Source organism: Leptonychotes weddellii, chromosome 1 (genome assembly GCF_054177405.1).
Source record: "Leptonychotes weddellii isolate Sample4059 chromosome 1, ASM5417740v2, whole genome shotgun sequence".
Classification (NCBI taxonomy): Eukaryota; Metazoa; Chordata; class Mammalia; order Carnivora; family Phocidae; genus Leptonychotes; species Leptonychotes weddellii.
In genome coordinates this window covers 132,658,180-132,676,417 of record NC_138369.1, presented here as the reverse complement: position 1 = coordinate 132,676,417, position 18,238 = coordinate 132,658,180, and positions in this window count along the sequence as shown.

Here is an 18,238-nt window from a genome sequence, read left to right as displayed (position 1 = left end):
TTATGCTAAGTGAAATAAGTCAAGCAGAGAAAGTCAATTATCATATGGTTTCACTTATTTGTGGAACATAAGGAATAGCATGGAGGACATGAGGAGAAGGAAGGGAAAAATGAAGGGGGGGAAATCGGAGGGGGAGATGAACCATGAGAGACTATGGATTCTGAGAAACAAACTGACGGTTTTAGAGGGGAGAGGGTGAGGGGATGGGTTAGCCTGGTGATGGGTATTAAGGAGGGCACGTACTGCATGGAGCACTGGGTGTTATATGAAAACAATGAATCATGGATCACTACATCAAAAACTAATGATGTATTGTATGGTGACTAACATAACATAATAAAATTAAATTAAATTTTAAAAAATAAGTAAAATAAAAAGGGGAAAACAAAAAAGAAGGTCATATAGTGAGCTTGCCAATACACGTATATATTTTTTCATGTCACTTTCTTTTAAAATGTTTCCCCACTTCTTCAGGGAAGTTCAACAGGCCTATGAGGCCAATCAGGTCTGCCTTCAGCCTTTCTCTGCTGCCTCATCTCCCTTCCAGGCCCACCTCACACTCAGGGTATCAGCCACCCTGAACTTGCTCCATTCCTTCCCCCAGGATCACCATCTTCTCCAGGTCTTCCCACGTGTAGACCTCCTGGCTGGAGCACTCTCCCAGAGCACCAGCCACCACTCCCTTCCCTTCACGAGGCTAATTACTATGTATTCCTTAGGTCTTCAGCAGCACCCTCACCTCCTCCAGAAGCCTTCCCTGACTGCAAATCTGGGAGAGGGGTCTCCTGTGTTTTCCCAAAGTGCCTCTTCCCCCGCCAGGCAGGACATTTCACATGCCTTGGTGATGGCCAGCTAACTGCAGGCTCTGAGAAAGCCGGCTGAGTCTGTCTCTGACTCACCGTTAAAGCACAACCTCACAACTGTACCTGTCACCTCCTTGGCACCCAACAAATGTTTGTTGAATAAATAATGGAATGAATGACCAGGAATCCATTAACAATAGAAACTGGCAGTACAGGTGGTCAACATGAGCATAAAATAAATAAAAATGATCAGACTGTGACAAATTTTATTACAAAAGACTTGAGGGTGCCTGGGTGGCTCAGTTGGTTAAGTGGCTGCCTTCAGCTCAGGTTGTGATCCTGGAGTCCCAAGATCGAGTCCCGCATCAGGCTCCCTGCTCAGCGGGGAGTCTGCTTCTCCCTCTGACCCTCCCCCGTCTCATGCTCTCTCTCTCTCTTTCTCAAATAAATGAATAAAATCTTAAAAAAAAAAAAAAAGACTTGAAGAAATTAAGAATTTTTCTTTTCTCTTTTTTAAGGCTCCTCCCTAGCCTCCAAAGCTACAAACACACAGCTCCAGGTCTGCCTTGATGAGGAACCCAGTGGCACAGAAAGTCAGGTGGCACTTTGGCATGGTCAGAGGTCCACACATAACCAACATCTTAGAATGTTCCTATGTCAAGATGGTCTCTAGGCCAAGTTATAGGGGCTCTTCTCATGGGAGGTTTAGCGCAGAATAATAGTACTCAAACTTGAGCATGTGCCACCGAGAGGACTTTTAATGGCCCAGATCACTTTCAGGAGGAGTTTCTGATTCAGGAGGACTTGGGTGGGGCCCAAGAACTTACATTTCTAACAAGTTTCCAGGAGATGGTGACTGCTCTCTGGGTACCATGCTTTGAGAACCACCGGTGTGGACTGACAGGCTTGGACTCCGATACAACTGGGTTCAAATAAAACTTCACTATTTATTTGGACATTGTACAAGCTATTTACTGAGTTGTTTTCCCCCCGCCCCCCCGAGCTAGGACTGCAGATTATGATAGTACTAACCTCATCAGGTCCGTGAAAGGATGCAATGAGATAATTCACTTCTGGCAATTGGCATGTTGCCTGGTACATACGCTCTTGTGTTAGTCTCAGGGTCTGAGTCTGAGTCTCTTTCCTCCTCCTTTCCTCTATGATGAAGGCCAAAAAGAAAGGGGTTCAAGCGGGGGTTCTCTCCAAGGGAGTTCTCAGGTGGACCAGCCTCATTTTGACGGAGATACACCCACAAACACAAACATTTAGCCCCCACCCTCACCCCTTACAAAACAGCTGGGTGGGCCTGGTTCGAAGGCCACTGCCACATGGTTCTGGATCCTGCCTCATCTTCGGGACACAGCCCTCATAAGACAGTAAGCTGTGATTATGATGGGCACATGCACCCACTTTTCTCACGTCCACAGAGAAAGATCAGGGTGCTGCTCAGGACAGGTCCTGCCCCCAGAAATGACCCAAACTGTCTCCAGGACTGGGCTGAAATGATGATGTGCCTGTGACAGGCATGCTGGAGAGAGGGTCTGCAGAAATATGGGGGACACCTGTGGGTGGGGAAGACTTCATGAAAAAAGAGATATAAGCTGGGCCCTAACACTGAAGTAGGATTAAGATTACACACGAAAAATAGGAAGAAGGCAGAGAAACTCATAGTTTCAAGACAGAAGAAAAGAGAAGCAGCCCTTATCAGGAAGGGGCAGTTACTTGGGGAGCCTGGAGAGAACCGACCCCTGGCTTTATGGGAAACAGAGGGATCAATAAGGAAGGACTGGTGGTAGTGACTGGGGCTGGGGAGACCGGGTGGAGCCCAAATCTCACTGAAGCATCTATTTCTAGTTAATGGGTAATCACTGAACACTTTCTGTAGAGTAATAGGGCAAAGGTGGTTTTTTTAGGAAGACTGTTGACTTCCTCATCCAGTTATAAAGATCATCATTCTGAAAATGAGCCTTGAGTAGTTTGGGGGGGAAAATAGCTGCTGTCTCTGCCAGCTGTAAGATTCCTGGAAATTAGTCCAATCGGAATGGAAGAGCCAGTGACTAGCATCTCAAGCCTAAGGCGAATTGTTTTGTAATCTGCTTTATTATTTTTGCCTCTCCACTCTCACCATCCCCCTTGCTTTCTTCCAGAACTGACCTGAAACAGGCCTTGGAGCTTCCGCCCAACACAGCTTTAACCGAAGAGAAGTCACTACAGGTAAGCTTTTGACAATTCCGAGGATGGCAATGTCAACACTAGCTTATTCTGCTTAGTAAATATATGGGGTAGAATAGAGATTAAAACACCTATTTATGGTCTAAACAAAATCCCATACTCACACCGTACTTTCAAATATTGTCTTTTACACACTAAATATGAGCCCTGGGAGTAGACAATCAGGGCCATTTCGCACACCACAAATCTGAGACTGGAAAAGATGATTGGCTTGTCTGTGGTCATTCATTTTCTAAGGAGGTCAGAGTCAAGATTCCACCCCTGGGCAGTGCTCTCTCCACTCTGCCCGGTTATTCTCTAAATAAAGGAAAATGTTTGGTACTCATTAGCCTGCAAACAATCGGAGTGGAGAGACAGGCGACAACTGGCATCAGTCACTCTGGTACTGTGATTAACAAGCTACATGTTCTTCATTTTGCTGAACGGCAGTTTGACATAAACAGCAATTTATTCAAAGGGCGCTGGTTAACATTATTTGTGTAGAGGTGAGAGGGCAAGTTTGCTGGGAGTCAGAGAAAGGCATTCGGTTGGAGCTACGAGTTGCTCTGGGGGAGCTTTGAAGATTGCTGAATCTGACACTCTGAGGGAGGAGAATGGGGACAAGGGTGATCACCTTCATTACCAAGTCCTCCCTCCGCAACCCTTCCATGAATGCCTTTATTATGGCCAATACACACCTGCGGTGACATGACTCACCTTTACCAGCGTCAGCACGGGCTTTGCCACCTGGGTACTATTCTTTCATCCTCTCTTTGAATTCATCCCTTCGGTGAATTTCAAGCCTCAAAATATGTCAGGTTCCCATGATTTTGACCCTACTGAGCTTACTCACACGCTCTCCCAGGGTCTGCCAGCCCCACAGCAACCTGCCCAGCTCTCAGACCTTCATCCCTGGCCTTCCACAAGAAGAGCGGGGAAGAGTCCCAGGACAAAAGGTACCGGGCAACCAGCAAACCTCTCTCCCCTTAGCTCAGCTCTTGCTCTGGATCTCAGCATCTACTGTGTGTCAGGTGATATACACACACTGTCTCTAATCCTCACAAAACCCCCGGGGGTGGAAACAGTCCTACTCCTACACATGGGCAAAGGTTTAGAGACTGTAATAAGCCAAGCCCTCTCAGCTTCAGAATTTGGTTTTGCTGGAGTTTTGGTTTTGCACGTTGGGTAAACATCTCTCCCACGCAGGCAAGCTTGACTTTCAAAGTGGAAGTCTGGTGCTAGACTCAGAAAGCAGGAGGATTTTTCAGATTGGGAGGAGGATAGCCCATCTCAAAGGCAAAAACCTCCCATCCTTCTTGTCCTTTAGCCTTGGACTTCTCGGTAAAACTAACCACATTGGGCATGCACACTATTAGGCAGGTGAAGTTTTCAAGAAGAGACTAAGAACAGCAGAATCTGAGCTGAAAAGAGGAACAGATTCAAAAAGGTAGATGTCCTTTTGATCTGTGCTCTTTAAACTGTCTTCAAATTCTTATATTGTCTTTCTATTATTTTTTGAGGGGAGGGGAGGGGCAGAGGGAGAAGGAGAGAATCTTAAGATCGGGGCTCAATCTCACAACCCTGAGATCATGACCTGAACTGACATCAAGAGTCCGATACTTAACCTACTGAGCCACCCAGGTACCCCTTTCTATTCTTAAATTTCCTTCATCCTGTGTCATCTCCTTCCCCTCAGCTAACTGCCATCTGATTTCCTAAATATCTCTATCATTTTCTTCTCAAAGCTTTAATTCTGGAGACTGACTTCCTAAGTTCAGATTCTGTCTCCATTCCCCCACCAGTTAAAAGACCTGACAAGTTATTTCCAAACTACAGTTGCCTCTTTATATACAAAACTGGAATGATAATAATATTTCCCTGATAGGTGTGTCTGGGTGGCTCAGTTAAGTGTCTGACTCTTGATTTTGGCTCAGGTCATGATCTCAGGGTTCTGGGATCCAGCCCTTCCTCGGGCTCCCTGTTCAGCAGGAAATCTGCTTGTCTCCCTCTCCCTCTGCCCCTTCGCCCACTCACATGCACATGTGCACGTGCTCTCTCTCTCTCTCTCTCTCTAAAATAAGCAAATAAATCTTTCAGTGTTTATACCCCCACTCACACGCATATGTGCACGTGCTCGCTCTCTCTCTAAAATAAGCAAATAAATCTTCCAATGTTTATACTGAATAAATCTTTCAATGTGTATATCCACAATAGCCAAAATATGGAAAGAGTCCAGATGTCCACTGACAGATGAATGGATAAGGAAGATGTGGGGGGTGTGTGTGTGTGTGTGTGTGTGTGTGTGTGTGTGTGTAGTGAACTATTACTCAGCCATCCAAAAGAATGAAAGCTTGCCATTTGCAATGATGTAGATGGAGCTAGAGTGTACTATGCAAAGCAAAGTAAGTCAGTCAGAGAAAGACAAATATCATATGATTTCACTCATATGTGGAATTTAAGAAACAAAACAGATGAACATAGGGGAAGGGAAGGAAAAATAAAATAAGATGAAAATAGAGAGGGAGGCAAACCATAAGAGACACTTAATTCTAGGAAACAAACAGGGTTGCTGGAGGGGAGGTGGGTGATGGAAAGGGGTAACTGGGTGATGAGCATTAAGGAGGGCACTTGGTGTAATGAGCACTGGGTGTTATATGCAACTGATAAATCACTAAATTCTACCCGTGAAACTAATAATACAGTATATGTTAACTATATTGAATTTAAACAAAGAATTTAAAAATAAATAAATAAATAAATGGGAGGGGGATGAAAGAAAAAAAAATAAGTCTTAAAAAAAAAAATACTTCCCTGATAGTGTTGTAGTAAGGATTAAATGATATAATAAATGTCCAGAATTTAGCAAATAGCCTGGGACATAATAGCCACTGAATAAACATTAGCTATTATTTGTATCATTTGTACTTATCTTGCCCACCTTAGAGATTGAGGTCAATTGAGAACAGCAAATAAAAGTATTAAGAATTAAAGAATTAAAACGATACAAATGTTATTATGCAGCCATCAAAAAAACCTGAAATCTTGCCATTTGCAACACCATGGATGGAACTAGAGGGTATTATACTAAGTGAAGTAAGTCAGTCAGAGAAAGACAATTATCATATGACCTCACTGATATGAAGAATTCGAGAAAGAAGGCAGAGGATCTTAGGGGAAGGGAGGAAAAAATGAAACAAGATGAAACCAGAGAGGGAGAGAAACCACAAGAGACTCTCAATCTCAGGAAACAAACTGAGGGTGGCTGGAGTGGGGGGTGGGGTGGGAGGGATGGGGTGTCTGGGTGATAGACATTGGGGAGGGTATGTGCTATGGTGAGCGCTGTGAATTGTGTAAGACTGATGAATCACAGACCTGTACCTCTGAAACTAAAATAGATTGTATGTTAAAAAAAAATTAAATGATACAAATGTAAACTGGCATTCAAAGCTTTTAAAGCGGCATCACTTTGCACCCTGGCAAACCCATTCAGTTTGTCTCCTCTGAAAGAGGGAGGGAAACCTGTCATTTAAGGGTGGAAATGTAACTTCAAATGAGATATCGGAGCTCGTGGGAAGAAGGGAAGGAGAAGGGGATTCTCTGTTTCCTACCATGAAGTACTTTCCAAGACGATGCCGTTGTGCAGTGTGGGGACTACATCCCATATTAAAGTCGAAGGAAAACATACCAACGGAAGAAGATTATCTTTACCATTAAATGCTATGTGTTCCAAACACATGCATATCTTTGTATATTTCTTTATTCGGTCTGTCTTCCCTGTGTTATATCAGATTGGGCAAGATGTTTTACAGTTTCTAGAATATTTTATCCATATAACACAGGGACATAGCTACAATTTTTTTTTTTTTTTTAACTAAGAACTGTTTTCAGGGGACTGAATGGCATTTCCCCTCCTCTACACATGAAGGCTCTTGCCTGGAAGGGAGTGGCAGGCAGAGGGATAGCAGGGTCTTTCCAGGCAAGGGGCAGTGGCCTGGTGTTAACTCCTGATAGAAGGTCTCGCTTCTTGAATGTTTTTCACATATCCAGGCACCTACGCGCCACTAAGCAGGTCACAAAAAGTACACAGGTCTAATCCTATCAGAGTTTATGTCTGAGCAAGCTATCTCCCCAAGTATATTTGCCATCTGTACTTGTTACACTTCCTTAGATAACAGTGCAAATATGAAAGGAATCAAGTGGAAGAGGGAGTGGCCGTTGAGTGTGAACCCAAAGTAAGGGATGGAGAGAATTAGGAGAGGAGGAAAGGCGACAAAGAGAAGTGGGCTGGGGTAGGGAGGAATTATGTCTATGTATTCCATGTTGAACAAAGGTCTGGTGTGTGCTACTCTGTATTGCGCTAAGCATGTGGCTACTCTGGGGAGGAGACTCATAGAGACTGAGCACTTGCTATGTGGTTAGCCATGGTACGGGGTGCTTTCTTATATGGTATCTCATTTAATCTTTGTAAAACACTCATGAGATAAGCCTTATTTTATGTCCATTTCATAGATGAGAAAAATCCTCAGGGGGGTTAAGTAACTGGCTTAAGGCCTCACAGCTAGCGCTGGCCAGCATGCCCTGTGTGTGGTAGGCATTCAACATCTGCTGCCCAGAAGAACAGACGAATGCACACAAGACAGGCTAAACTGCCTGGAATAAATTTTAAGCACTCTAAAAGTACAGAAAATAAATAAAGTTAACCATCTGTAGCATGGTCAGACGAGAAAACAAAGTGGGTTGCAGGGGAGAGGAAGTACCAGCGCACGCCCATACCACTGGGGAGAAGGCTACCGGAAGTAGTGAGGCCAGAATGAGTGAGCCTTGAAATCCAAACAAAGAGCTTTAACCCACTCTTACAAGCTATGGAGATCCTGTAGAGGTGCTTGGAGGATTGGAGTGAAGGTGGGAAAGGGGAACCCAGGTAGGTAACCTATCATCCACGAGACAGAGACAGTAGCAGACCTCAAGGCAAGGAGATGGTTAAGATGCTTAAAATAGGCTAGTGTGAGGTTTATCACCTGGAATAGAAAAGAGGGCACAGATCCTGGGATTAAGAAACAGAACATGGTGATTGACAGGGTTTGGGAAATGAAGAAAGTGTCAAAACTGCCTTCCTCTGACCCCACCTTACCCTAAGATTTAAAGATTGAAAACTACAGAAATAAAGACGAGGGGTGCTTGAGTGGCTCAGTTGGCTGAGAGTCTGCCTTCAGCTCAGGTCATGATCCCAGGGTCCTGGGATTCAGCACTGCATCAGGCTCCCTGCTCAACGGGGAGCCTGCTTCTCTCTCTCCTCTCTGCTCCTGCTCTCTCGCTATCTCTTTCGCTATCTCTGTCACTCAAATAAATAAATAAATAAATAATCTTAATTAAAAAAAAAAGGAAGATGAGAGAAAGATGACACATGATCTAAGTCTTCCTAATTCTTAAAACACACCCTTTTATTTCTCCCCCACGGACATGATGTAATACAGTACTGGGCTGAAAGAAACCCAGGCAGACGGTCCATTAATTACCCAGCATCTCATTCCACGGCATCGTTGTTGGGGCAAGATGTTTAATAAAAAGCATTTAGTTAGACATCCAAGAGGCAATCTATTTCTATTTCTGCATACCATGATTCAATTAGACAAAATAAACTTGCTCCACAGTATGAAACAGGGGAAAGAGCCATGGACTAAAAGCAAGGATGCCAAGGTTCTGGTCTCAGCTCTCAAACTAACTCCATTGTGTCAACCTAAGGCTCGTGACCTCCCTGGATAGATTTCCTTATCTGCAAAACTGGCCCAGAGGGGAAGACAGACAGGGACTGGGTATGATTTGTACTTGAGTTTAGCAGAGCCCTGGGATTCTGGTGAGGTACTTCAGGGGCCCCATGGAGGTGAGGAAGGAGCTAAGTGGGCAGCTCCCATCCACCACCCACACCCCCCTCAGCCTGAGAAGCTCCACTTTCCTATCCACTATATTGGGGATTGAGATGTCATTCAGTTTTCAACGTGATCCCACACTTTACCCTCACCACCAAGGGAAAATTACTGGACTATATGCTCTCTAAGAATCATGTCCCTTAGGAGTCAGCCGGCTGATTTCCCAAAGAATGATAATACAAGTTGAGAGCTGCGTGAATCTGTAAGTTAACACCACTCTATAATCTTAAAAAAATTCACAGAAGTCCCAATGAGACACACCCTTTTAGAATTTGAGTGGAAGACTAAAGTTTCATTCCAGGAATAGACTTTGAGGCTGGATGGAGGTAACCAAAACTATTAGCCAATAATGCAAAAGGCTGTAAGTACTTACTTTAGATTATCTTAATGTTTTGTTTTAAGGAGTAAGTATCACTTGTGTGCTAAAATTTTCTTTTTAAAGAAAAATACTCTGAAGTACAAAAACAAACAAACCAAAACTCTTGACAAGTGATCTGCCCACAGCTCAGAGCACAGGGACTGTGGTAACTTCCCAGGACTCCCTGACCTGAGAGGCTTCATCAGGGCCTCTGGTCATACTGACCAGCTAGCCAGTACCCAAATCTGACCTAATTTCACTAATGACCCACACTTTACAACTGCAGAAACTTGGATGCTCACCAGAAGGTTGGGTTAACTCTTCTTTAGAAACAGAAGAGAATGGGGTGATGGACCAAAATGAACATACTCTTGGGTTTTCCAAAGTTCATAATGCAATTTGCAGCAGATCTTGAGAAAAATCAACTTACTGGATTCTTCTATTTCATGTTAATCTGGGGACTATTTTCTACTAATTTAAATGTTATTAAAATAATATATGATGTCAATTTGTTATTCTTTTATCCAGCATCGTAATGGGCTTGTGTGTGTGCACATATTTTTGTTTCTGTTTTATAAATCTTATCTATGTGTACATGTCACAACATAAACTGTATTTCTTTTTACAGTGAGAACTGTAAAAAAAAGTTTGAAAAGCACTGCTTTGGCAGATACTGGAAGTGAGAGAAGAAACTTGATTTTCAGTTTGATCTTAGAGAATTTTAGGAAGTTTGGTCTAAAAATAAAGAGATGGGGGCGGTGGCGAGGGACCCAATATTTCCTGAGTGATGACCATTTTGTAGATGCTGTGCTTGATCTTAACTCACCCAACATGAGTTGGCCTTACAGGGGTGGGAGGGTGGGAGGTGGGAGGGGCTCATCAGGAATTTTACCTGTTTTCTAGATGAAGAGAATTGAAGTAATTCCTCTAAAGTCACAGCTAGTAAGAGGCAGAATCTGAATTTCAACCTGAGAGTCCATCTGACTTGACTATTAATTGCAATTTCTTAGCTATAGGGGAAGGAGGAGGAGGGGACACTTAAAGTGTTTCTTTAAAGTTAGCTCTAAAAAATCCTCCTTGGGTCTAAATCATGAGTATCATTATCACCATGGCTAACATTCATTAAGCCCTCATTTTGTTTCAGCCACTACCTTAAGTGCCTTGAAAATCTTCATTTCACTTAATCCTCATAAAAACCTTGAGATAAGTACTATCATCATCCCTGTTTAGGGCAGGCTTTCAGCAGTTCAGTAACTTGACCAGAGTCACACAAACATTCTGGATGCAAAATCCAAATGCATATTAAATAGCTGAATGCAGCTTTTTTTTTTACATGTCCTACACACATTCGGGGAAAATATCTGCTAAAGTAGTTATTTCCTCTCAAAGTGTTAGAGTCTGAAGAATTGAAATGTCAATTTTGCACCTATGAAATAAAAGTGACATTAGATGTTCACTTAGGACTTTTTTTGAATTCAGCATTCTCTGGTTCTAAAATAGGTCATGCAGGTAGGTTTCCAGTTAAAGAATGGTAGGAAACACAGCAGTCTGTATAATTTTACCACTTCAGCATCCTGATACTAACAATGCATGGCTGGTTCCTGAACAGTTGGAACTCCATTTTCTAAAGCCCCTGTCCAGGGACGCCTGGGTGGCTCAGTTGGTTAAGCATCTGCCTTTGGCTCAGGTTATGATCCCAGGGTCCTGGGATGGAGCCCGGCATCAGGCTCCCTATTCATCGAGGAACCTGCTTCTCCCTCTGCCTGCTGCTCCCCCTGCTTGTGCTCTCTTGCTCTCTCTGACAAATAAATAAATAAAATCTTAAAAAAAAAAAAAAAAAGTCCCTGTCCATTTAGCAGTCTGCTTACTATTATACCCTTTGGTCATAATCACTGTATTTGAAAAATGTTCAGTGTTCAATATTCTTCATAAAAATCAAATAGCTTTTAAAACATTATGCTGATGATTTAAGGATTAGGGTTTATATCCTAATAAGATTTTTGTCTGTAAGGCTTCCTTTCTTATTCTATGACCTGGATGGCGGCTGGCTACAAAGTCCTAATCTGGGGATGGGGGGCTAGGAGGCAGAGGTGGGAGTAGACTTCCATTTTTTTGAAAAGGCAGCTCAAGCAGCTTCAGAAATCCCTAGCTGCTGTGGAATTTGAGCTAAACGCATAAGGCAAAGGAGAGAGGACTGTGAGAAGCTGGGATGTTTAGGATTTTGCTGTCACAGTCTAAGCAGGTAACTGCTCTGGTGGAATTTTGGGCACTTCAATAGGTGAGGTTTAGTCCATTTCCTTGTGTATCATGTGTCCAACATCTAGCCTTGTCAGTTTCAGATAACTGATAGGACACACAGCCCCCAGAAAATGGCATGAGCCAGAGGATCTTAGGAATACTGATTTTCCAGTTTTCTCACCCTTTTGCAATTCTCCACCTTTTTTATTCTCAGCATTAAGCTTAAGCTACTGTAGAATCTTGTCTGAATGAGATTTAGTTACGTCTGAGGGGTTTTCATGTCCTATCAAGTTGGTAAAAATGAAATTCTGCCCACACCTTCATATTACATCTTTTCCCTCAGAAAAATACAAGACTCACATTGGTCTGTGAGCAAACTGAGCAGACTTCCCACTGACAACTTAGAGGTAAGAGGGCAGTTATTCCTAAAAGAGGGGGTGGGGAATGGTAAAATGAAATACAACAGGACAGAATTTCCCAGGGAACTCATACCGTTCTGTTTGCAAGGTGGCACTAAATGGTAATTGAAAGGGGCTGCAAGCCCTGCACAGTCACTCAGCTGTCCTTTCCTACCTGATTTTATTCCTGCAGATACACACTCCTGTCACATTTCCAAGAGATACACCGAGACACAAAAACCATGCTTTCCAAAGCAGACAGGGTGGGAGGGTTAAGAGAAGGGAGGGGAGGGGGGGTGGTTGGGCACCTGATGGGGAGAGAACTGAGGAAGGGATAAAGTTAGGAAAGTGGGTGGATACAAAAAAAGTAGAAAAAGATGACACTGAACATGATGAGCAAAAAGACACATGGTTCAGTCCTGTAAAATAGGTTCTGAATCATTTCGAACATCCCATGATACTGAGGACGCTTTATAACCTCCCAGGAGCGACATAAATGCATTTCCGTCACATATTGAAAACCTAAAAGCAAGCATCAAATGAAAGGGCAAAGTAATGAGGGATCAAAAGAGTGGTGCTTCCACGTTTATCGGTGCAGCTTTCGAGACCAAGAAGTGCCTAAAGACTGCAGGAGGGAGGCCCAGAGGCTCTGGGTTTCTTCCTTGGTTGCACCTGTTTCGGAAGGGCCGGGGCTAAGAAAAGAGGAAAACAACAGGTTCCCTCCCACAGGCAGAAACTCGAGCCTGTGCCAAGAGCTACCAGAGCGCGGCCCAGGCCTCCACTGGCCTGCCCGTGACCAGTTCTGCAAGGCCAGGCAACAATGGCTTCCTGTCTCCCTGGGCCCAGGGTGAGACCCAACTTTTTCCCAAAGCTCACCTGCTGGGAGCCCGGTGAAGAGCAGCAGCCAAGACGCAGGCAGCTCAGGGCCCATGCCGGCCGCTCTCTGGCCCCTGCCAGCTCAGGGGCTCGGGGGGCACTGCGTCTCTCTTCAGCTGCGGCCGTCCCAGGACGCGCCACTTCCCCGAGGAATCCCTCCGCTTTCCCCTCTCTCGGCGCCGGGCGAGCGGAGGGCCGGCCGCGGTCCCCGAGCAGGTACTGCCCCGCCTCATCCCCACCTGAGCGCGCCGGCGGCTCCGCCTCCCCGCCCGCGCGCCGCCCTTTCTGCTCCGCCCCCCATCCCGGAGGACCATGGCCACCTTGCCCAGAGGCCAGAGCCTCCTCCGCAGGCTGCCAGGTAATTCGTCTCGCTGGAACCGCGTCTCTTGCCACATCCCTCCCGCCCCTAGAGAACGTTACCATTTTTTCCCCCCAGAAGTTCTCGGGAAATCTTATCCCTAGCAAACTTCTTCCCCTCTTTGTAGAATTACGTGGATATAACTTTCTGGGGTGTATTTCCTACGTTATCTTTCCATCCCCTCATATATGCTTGGAAAACTTTTTTTCCCTCACTAAAAACACACCAACATGAAGTTTGCACATAACGTCTGCTCAGGTTTTCTAGAAACTAAAGATGTACAGTATAAACTAGAGAAATAGATTTAATTTTCCACAACTATTAAAGTCATAGATGCTTATTATAGAAAAGTTAGAAAAATATAAATTATTGGAGATAAACAAATCCTGCTCCCACCACTCATAGTTAGGCATTGTTAATGTTGATGTATTCCTTGTTCTTAGTTTCCATCCTGCGTGAAGTGCAGCTCAGCAGCCCCTCACTGAGTCAGCCCTCCCAATGGCAAAGATTCTATGTCTCTTTGCACCAGGCCAACTAGGATATAATCCAGTCTCTCCCTCCTTGGTAGCAACCCACGGGGAGGGGTAAAACACACCTGCCTTCAGGAACCAACCAACCAACCACATGAACTCGGAAAGTCACCTAAACTCTGGTCAGTGTAAATAGCAAGTGTACGATGTAAGCAAGCAAATAGCAGGTGTAAATATTTTATACACCTCTCCCTTATTAGGGATTATTCATTGTGCTCTCTCTCCTAGCCACCATCTTTTTCCTCGAGAAAAGAATTACAAAGATGCATTAAACACGGTTTCTGCCCCTCAGGAAGCTCCCATTCTCATCACTGCCCTTGGAAGGCAATATTATTTCTCTTAAGTATATCTCCTGACCTGCTCTGCTGTGAAGGGTTCTCTTTGTTAGAGCTACTGGTGTCCCCCATCTCACTTCCTCCCAGAGGAACATCCTTGTCCTGAAACTGATTGGAGGTCAACCCAGTCCCTTCTCCCAATTTCCCCTCTTCCCCCTGAGTCTGGCCTCTAGTTCCCCAATTGGGCCTCTCCACTTTAAATGTTTTTCCTGTAGCCTCTTCTCTTCAAGAAAGTAGGAAGTAAATTCAAGCAGTACATGGCCAAAGGCAGATGGTACAGTATGTTCAGGGGCCTTTAGACCTTCCACAGTGGGATCTCAGCATAGCAGCTGAAGCAGGATATGATGTGTGGGATGCTCCCCTAACCCCCTCCAGAGACTGTGCACTTTGCTCCCAGGAACATTGTATGTATTTGAGTGTTTGTGACCCTGAGGGATTTGTGTGGCCCCTGGATTTGTAAATTGCTCTAGACAAATTTTCAATCTCAGTCTAAAAAAGTATGAGCCCTCTCTTTCCCAAACCTACCTCCCATGGCCCTCAGCCCTTGTTTTGATATAAAGGTCATTTTAATACTCATCGGAAGCCAACATTTCTCCATGTTTATTCCATGGCATGTTAATAAACAGCATATAGAAAAAAGGCTCTGTGATCAAATTCAAGAAATGCTGGATTAAACTAAATGAAACATTTTTGCAGCATTTCTCAAGCCCTTAGAGTGCTACTATACATTTGAAATTTCTTATTTTTTTAAGATTTTATTTATTTATTTGACAGACAGAGAGAGAGAAAAAAAACACAAGCCAGCAGAGCGGCAGGCAGAGGGAGCACAAGCAGGGGGGAGGGGCAGAGGGAGAAGCAGGGTCCCCGCTGAGCAAGGAGCCTGATGCAGGACTTGATCCCAGGACCCGGAGATCATGACCTGAGGTGAAGGCAGACGCTTAACCAATTGAGCTAGCTACCCGGGTGCCCTTACATTTGAAATTTCTAAGGAAATAAGTCATATAGCATTTTTCAGCATTTATTCAACCCCAAAGCCCTTTTTCTTACACATATCTTAGGGCAGATGTTTCATGGAACATATTTGGGGAAGCCCGGGAGGTCTAAACCCAACATAACTGGAGGCATACATTGAAGGCTTCTATAGGAACAAAATATGACTTTTACAAAGGTTATCCCAAGTGCAGTAGAATTAAAATGGCCTTATTTTTTCTTGGGATTACTCATTCAGTTGAATATCTACCTCTTGGTAGATGGAGTGAACACATAGATTTCTTGGAGGAACACATAGATTATATATTTCTCTGCCTACTACATGCATCTTTTTCGTTCACCACTTATATTCTGTACCAAGCAATGTTCTAAGTGCCTTATATGCATTATCTCATTACACTGCTACAATATATATAATAGGGACTGTTTTTCTATTATTATCAATTCCATTGATAATAATGTGGCAGCTGAGGTACAAAGCGGTAACTCGCCCAAGGTAACAAAGCTAGTAAGTGGTGGAGTTATGAATCTCAGTGAGGCAGTCTGACTCCAGGCCTTCTGCTGTTAGCTTTACACCATACAGTCTCACCTAGGTATGCCTCGATCTGAATTTACAGCTACTTGACTCTATCAGCTACTGTAGTTTGTCTCCACATAGATCATTTAGCTCTCCATGAAGTAAAACTCTTCCACTACTGTGAGATTTCCTGGACCAGTTATTCTGCCAACATGTGCCCTTGGTTCAGTAAAGATTTGATAAGAATATACATTTGGCTCAGAATAACAAACAGTTCTTTTATTGCTCAATATAGAAGTAAAAATCACTTGACCTGCTGATAGGGACTGAGACGAAGCTGTCTCCATATACAAAGTAACAATAGGTACCATTTATTAAACACTTATATCGTGCTAGGCACTATTCTCCGCACTTTTGTATTAACTTCAATAATTCTCCCAACAACACTGAGGCAGGGATTATTATTGTCCCCATTTTACAGCTGAGGAACTTGAGGCACAAAGGTCCAGTTACTTACCCAGGGTCACCCAGCTTGTAAGTAGCTAAGCTGAGATGCACATTAAGGCAATCTGCCTTCAGAGGACACACCCTTTATTACTACCCTAGCCATACTGTGTTTCTTTGTGTTCACTGGTCCAGAGTCTAACCACAAAGTACAGAGGTTATGGTTTCATCATTTATAACCACACTTTCTAGTTAAAACTGTCAATAAATGTTACTGAATACTGTGTCTATATATGCATGTGCATCTCTTCTTAAGAATAGTGTGATATTTGTACATCTAACTGTGTATTTATCAAGAGTGAAAGAGAGAGGGGCACCTGGGTGGCTCAGTCAGTTAAGCCTCTGCCTTCAGCTCAGGTCATGATCCCAGGGTCCTGGGATGGAGCCCCACATCGGGCTCCCTGCTGAGCTGGGAGTCTGCTTCTCCCTCTCCCTCTGCCTACCACTCCCCCTGCTTATACTCTCTCTCTCTCTCTGTCAAATAAATAAATAAAATATTTTTTTAAAAGAGAATGAAAGGGGGCGCCTGGGTGGCTCAGTCGGTTAAGCGTCTGCCTTCGGCTCAGGTCATGATCCCAGAGTTCTGGGATCGAGCCCCGCATCAGGCTCCCTGTTTGGCGGGAAGCCTGCTTCTCCTTCTCCCTCTCCCACTCCCCCTGCTTGTGTTCCCTCTCTCGCTGTGTCTCTCTCTGTCAAGTGAATCAATAAAATCTTTAAAAAAAAAAAAAAAAAGAGAGAATGAAAGAAAGAAAATAAGCATGTAAGTAAAAATACTGCTCCAGGCAGTTAAACCTAAAGGGAGGCAAAAAATGAAAGTAGCTAACTGATGCCACAACATTTGGAACACATCTTATTCATTTTGTATGTCTGGCATCTAGCATAGTACCTGGCGTATAGGTAGTGCTCAATAAATATTGTTGAGCTCTTTATCCATAGTTCCTGAAAGAAGTGACATGTGAGCTGAGTTTGAAAGTGAACAAGACTTTGCCAAAGCAATCCAAACAGAGAGACTATGTTCAAAAATCATAGCACCAGGGAATAGCACAGCTAAACTATAAGAACTTCAATTTTGCTAGGGCAAGGTGGGGAGTGGTAAGAAAATATGTTAGAGAGCCAGGGTAAATAAAGGGCCTTGCATGACCAGCTGGAGAACTAAGACTCCATACAGTAGACAATGGGGAAGCTGTGAAGGGTTTTAAGCTGGGTGAGGCATGATCAGACTTGCATATTAGGAAAATAAATTTGACAGCAATGAGAAGAATGGTAAGCAAGAATTGAGATGAAAGGTGGAAGGTGAGTTAGGAAACTGTTACGTGGTCAAGATGGAAATACTGAGGGCTCAACCCAGTCATTGGTGTTGAGAGTGGAGAAGAGAAAATACTTTGGCAGATACTTAGAATGTGGAATTGACAAGACTGATGGTAAATTAGATGTGGGAATTGAGCGAAGAATATAGGTTTCTGATTATTGAGTCTGTATGGATGGTGATGCCATTAAAGAACACAGATATATAGAAAAGTTTTGAATCATTTCAGACACATTGCACCTGAGAGAATAGTGGAGTATCCAAATGAAACTCCTCTGGATGTTTGGACACCTTTATCAAGTGCAATTGGTTGAATGAGGTTGGTAGGAGCTGCATGCTTGATAAGGCAGGTCTGGGTCAGTAGGGACTGGGAGACCTACTTTTTGGTCAGTGGGATATAACCCAAGATACAGTTCATCTTGGAGTAGGGCTAAAAGCAGGAGGTGGTGGAATCTAGTGAAAGGAGTTTGGGAACAAATTTGTTCATTATTACTACTCCTATTCAACATTATGCTGAATCTTCTAATTAGCACAATAAGAAAATTAAAAGGCCGAAAATGAAGAATAAAGATGTTGCTATTCACAGTGTTATGATTACACGAACTACTGAAGAGAATCTATATATATAAGGACTAACAAGAGAGGTTGCTGAAAACAAGGTCAATATGTTAATGTCACTGGCATCTGTATATATCAGTAATATCCATTTTGAAGAGATAACTTTAAAATATATATTTGTAATAGCAGTAAATCTATAAAGTGAATAAGTCTAACAATATATGTGAAATAGCTCTACGGAGAAAATTGTAAAAAGTTAATGAAAACAGTTTTGAAAGATGTGAATAAATGCAAAGATGTACCATATTCATGGATAAAAACAATATAAC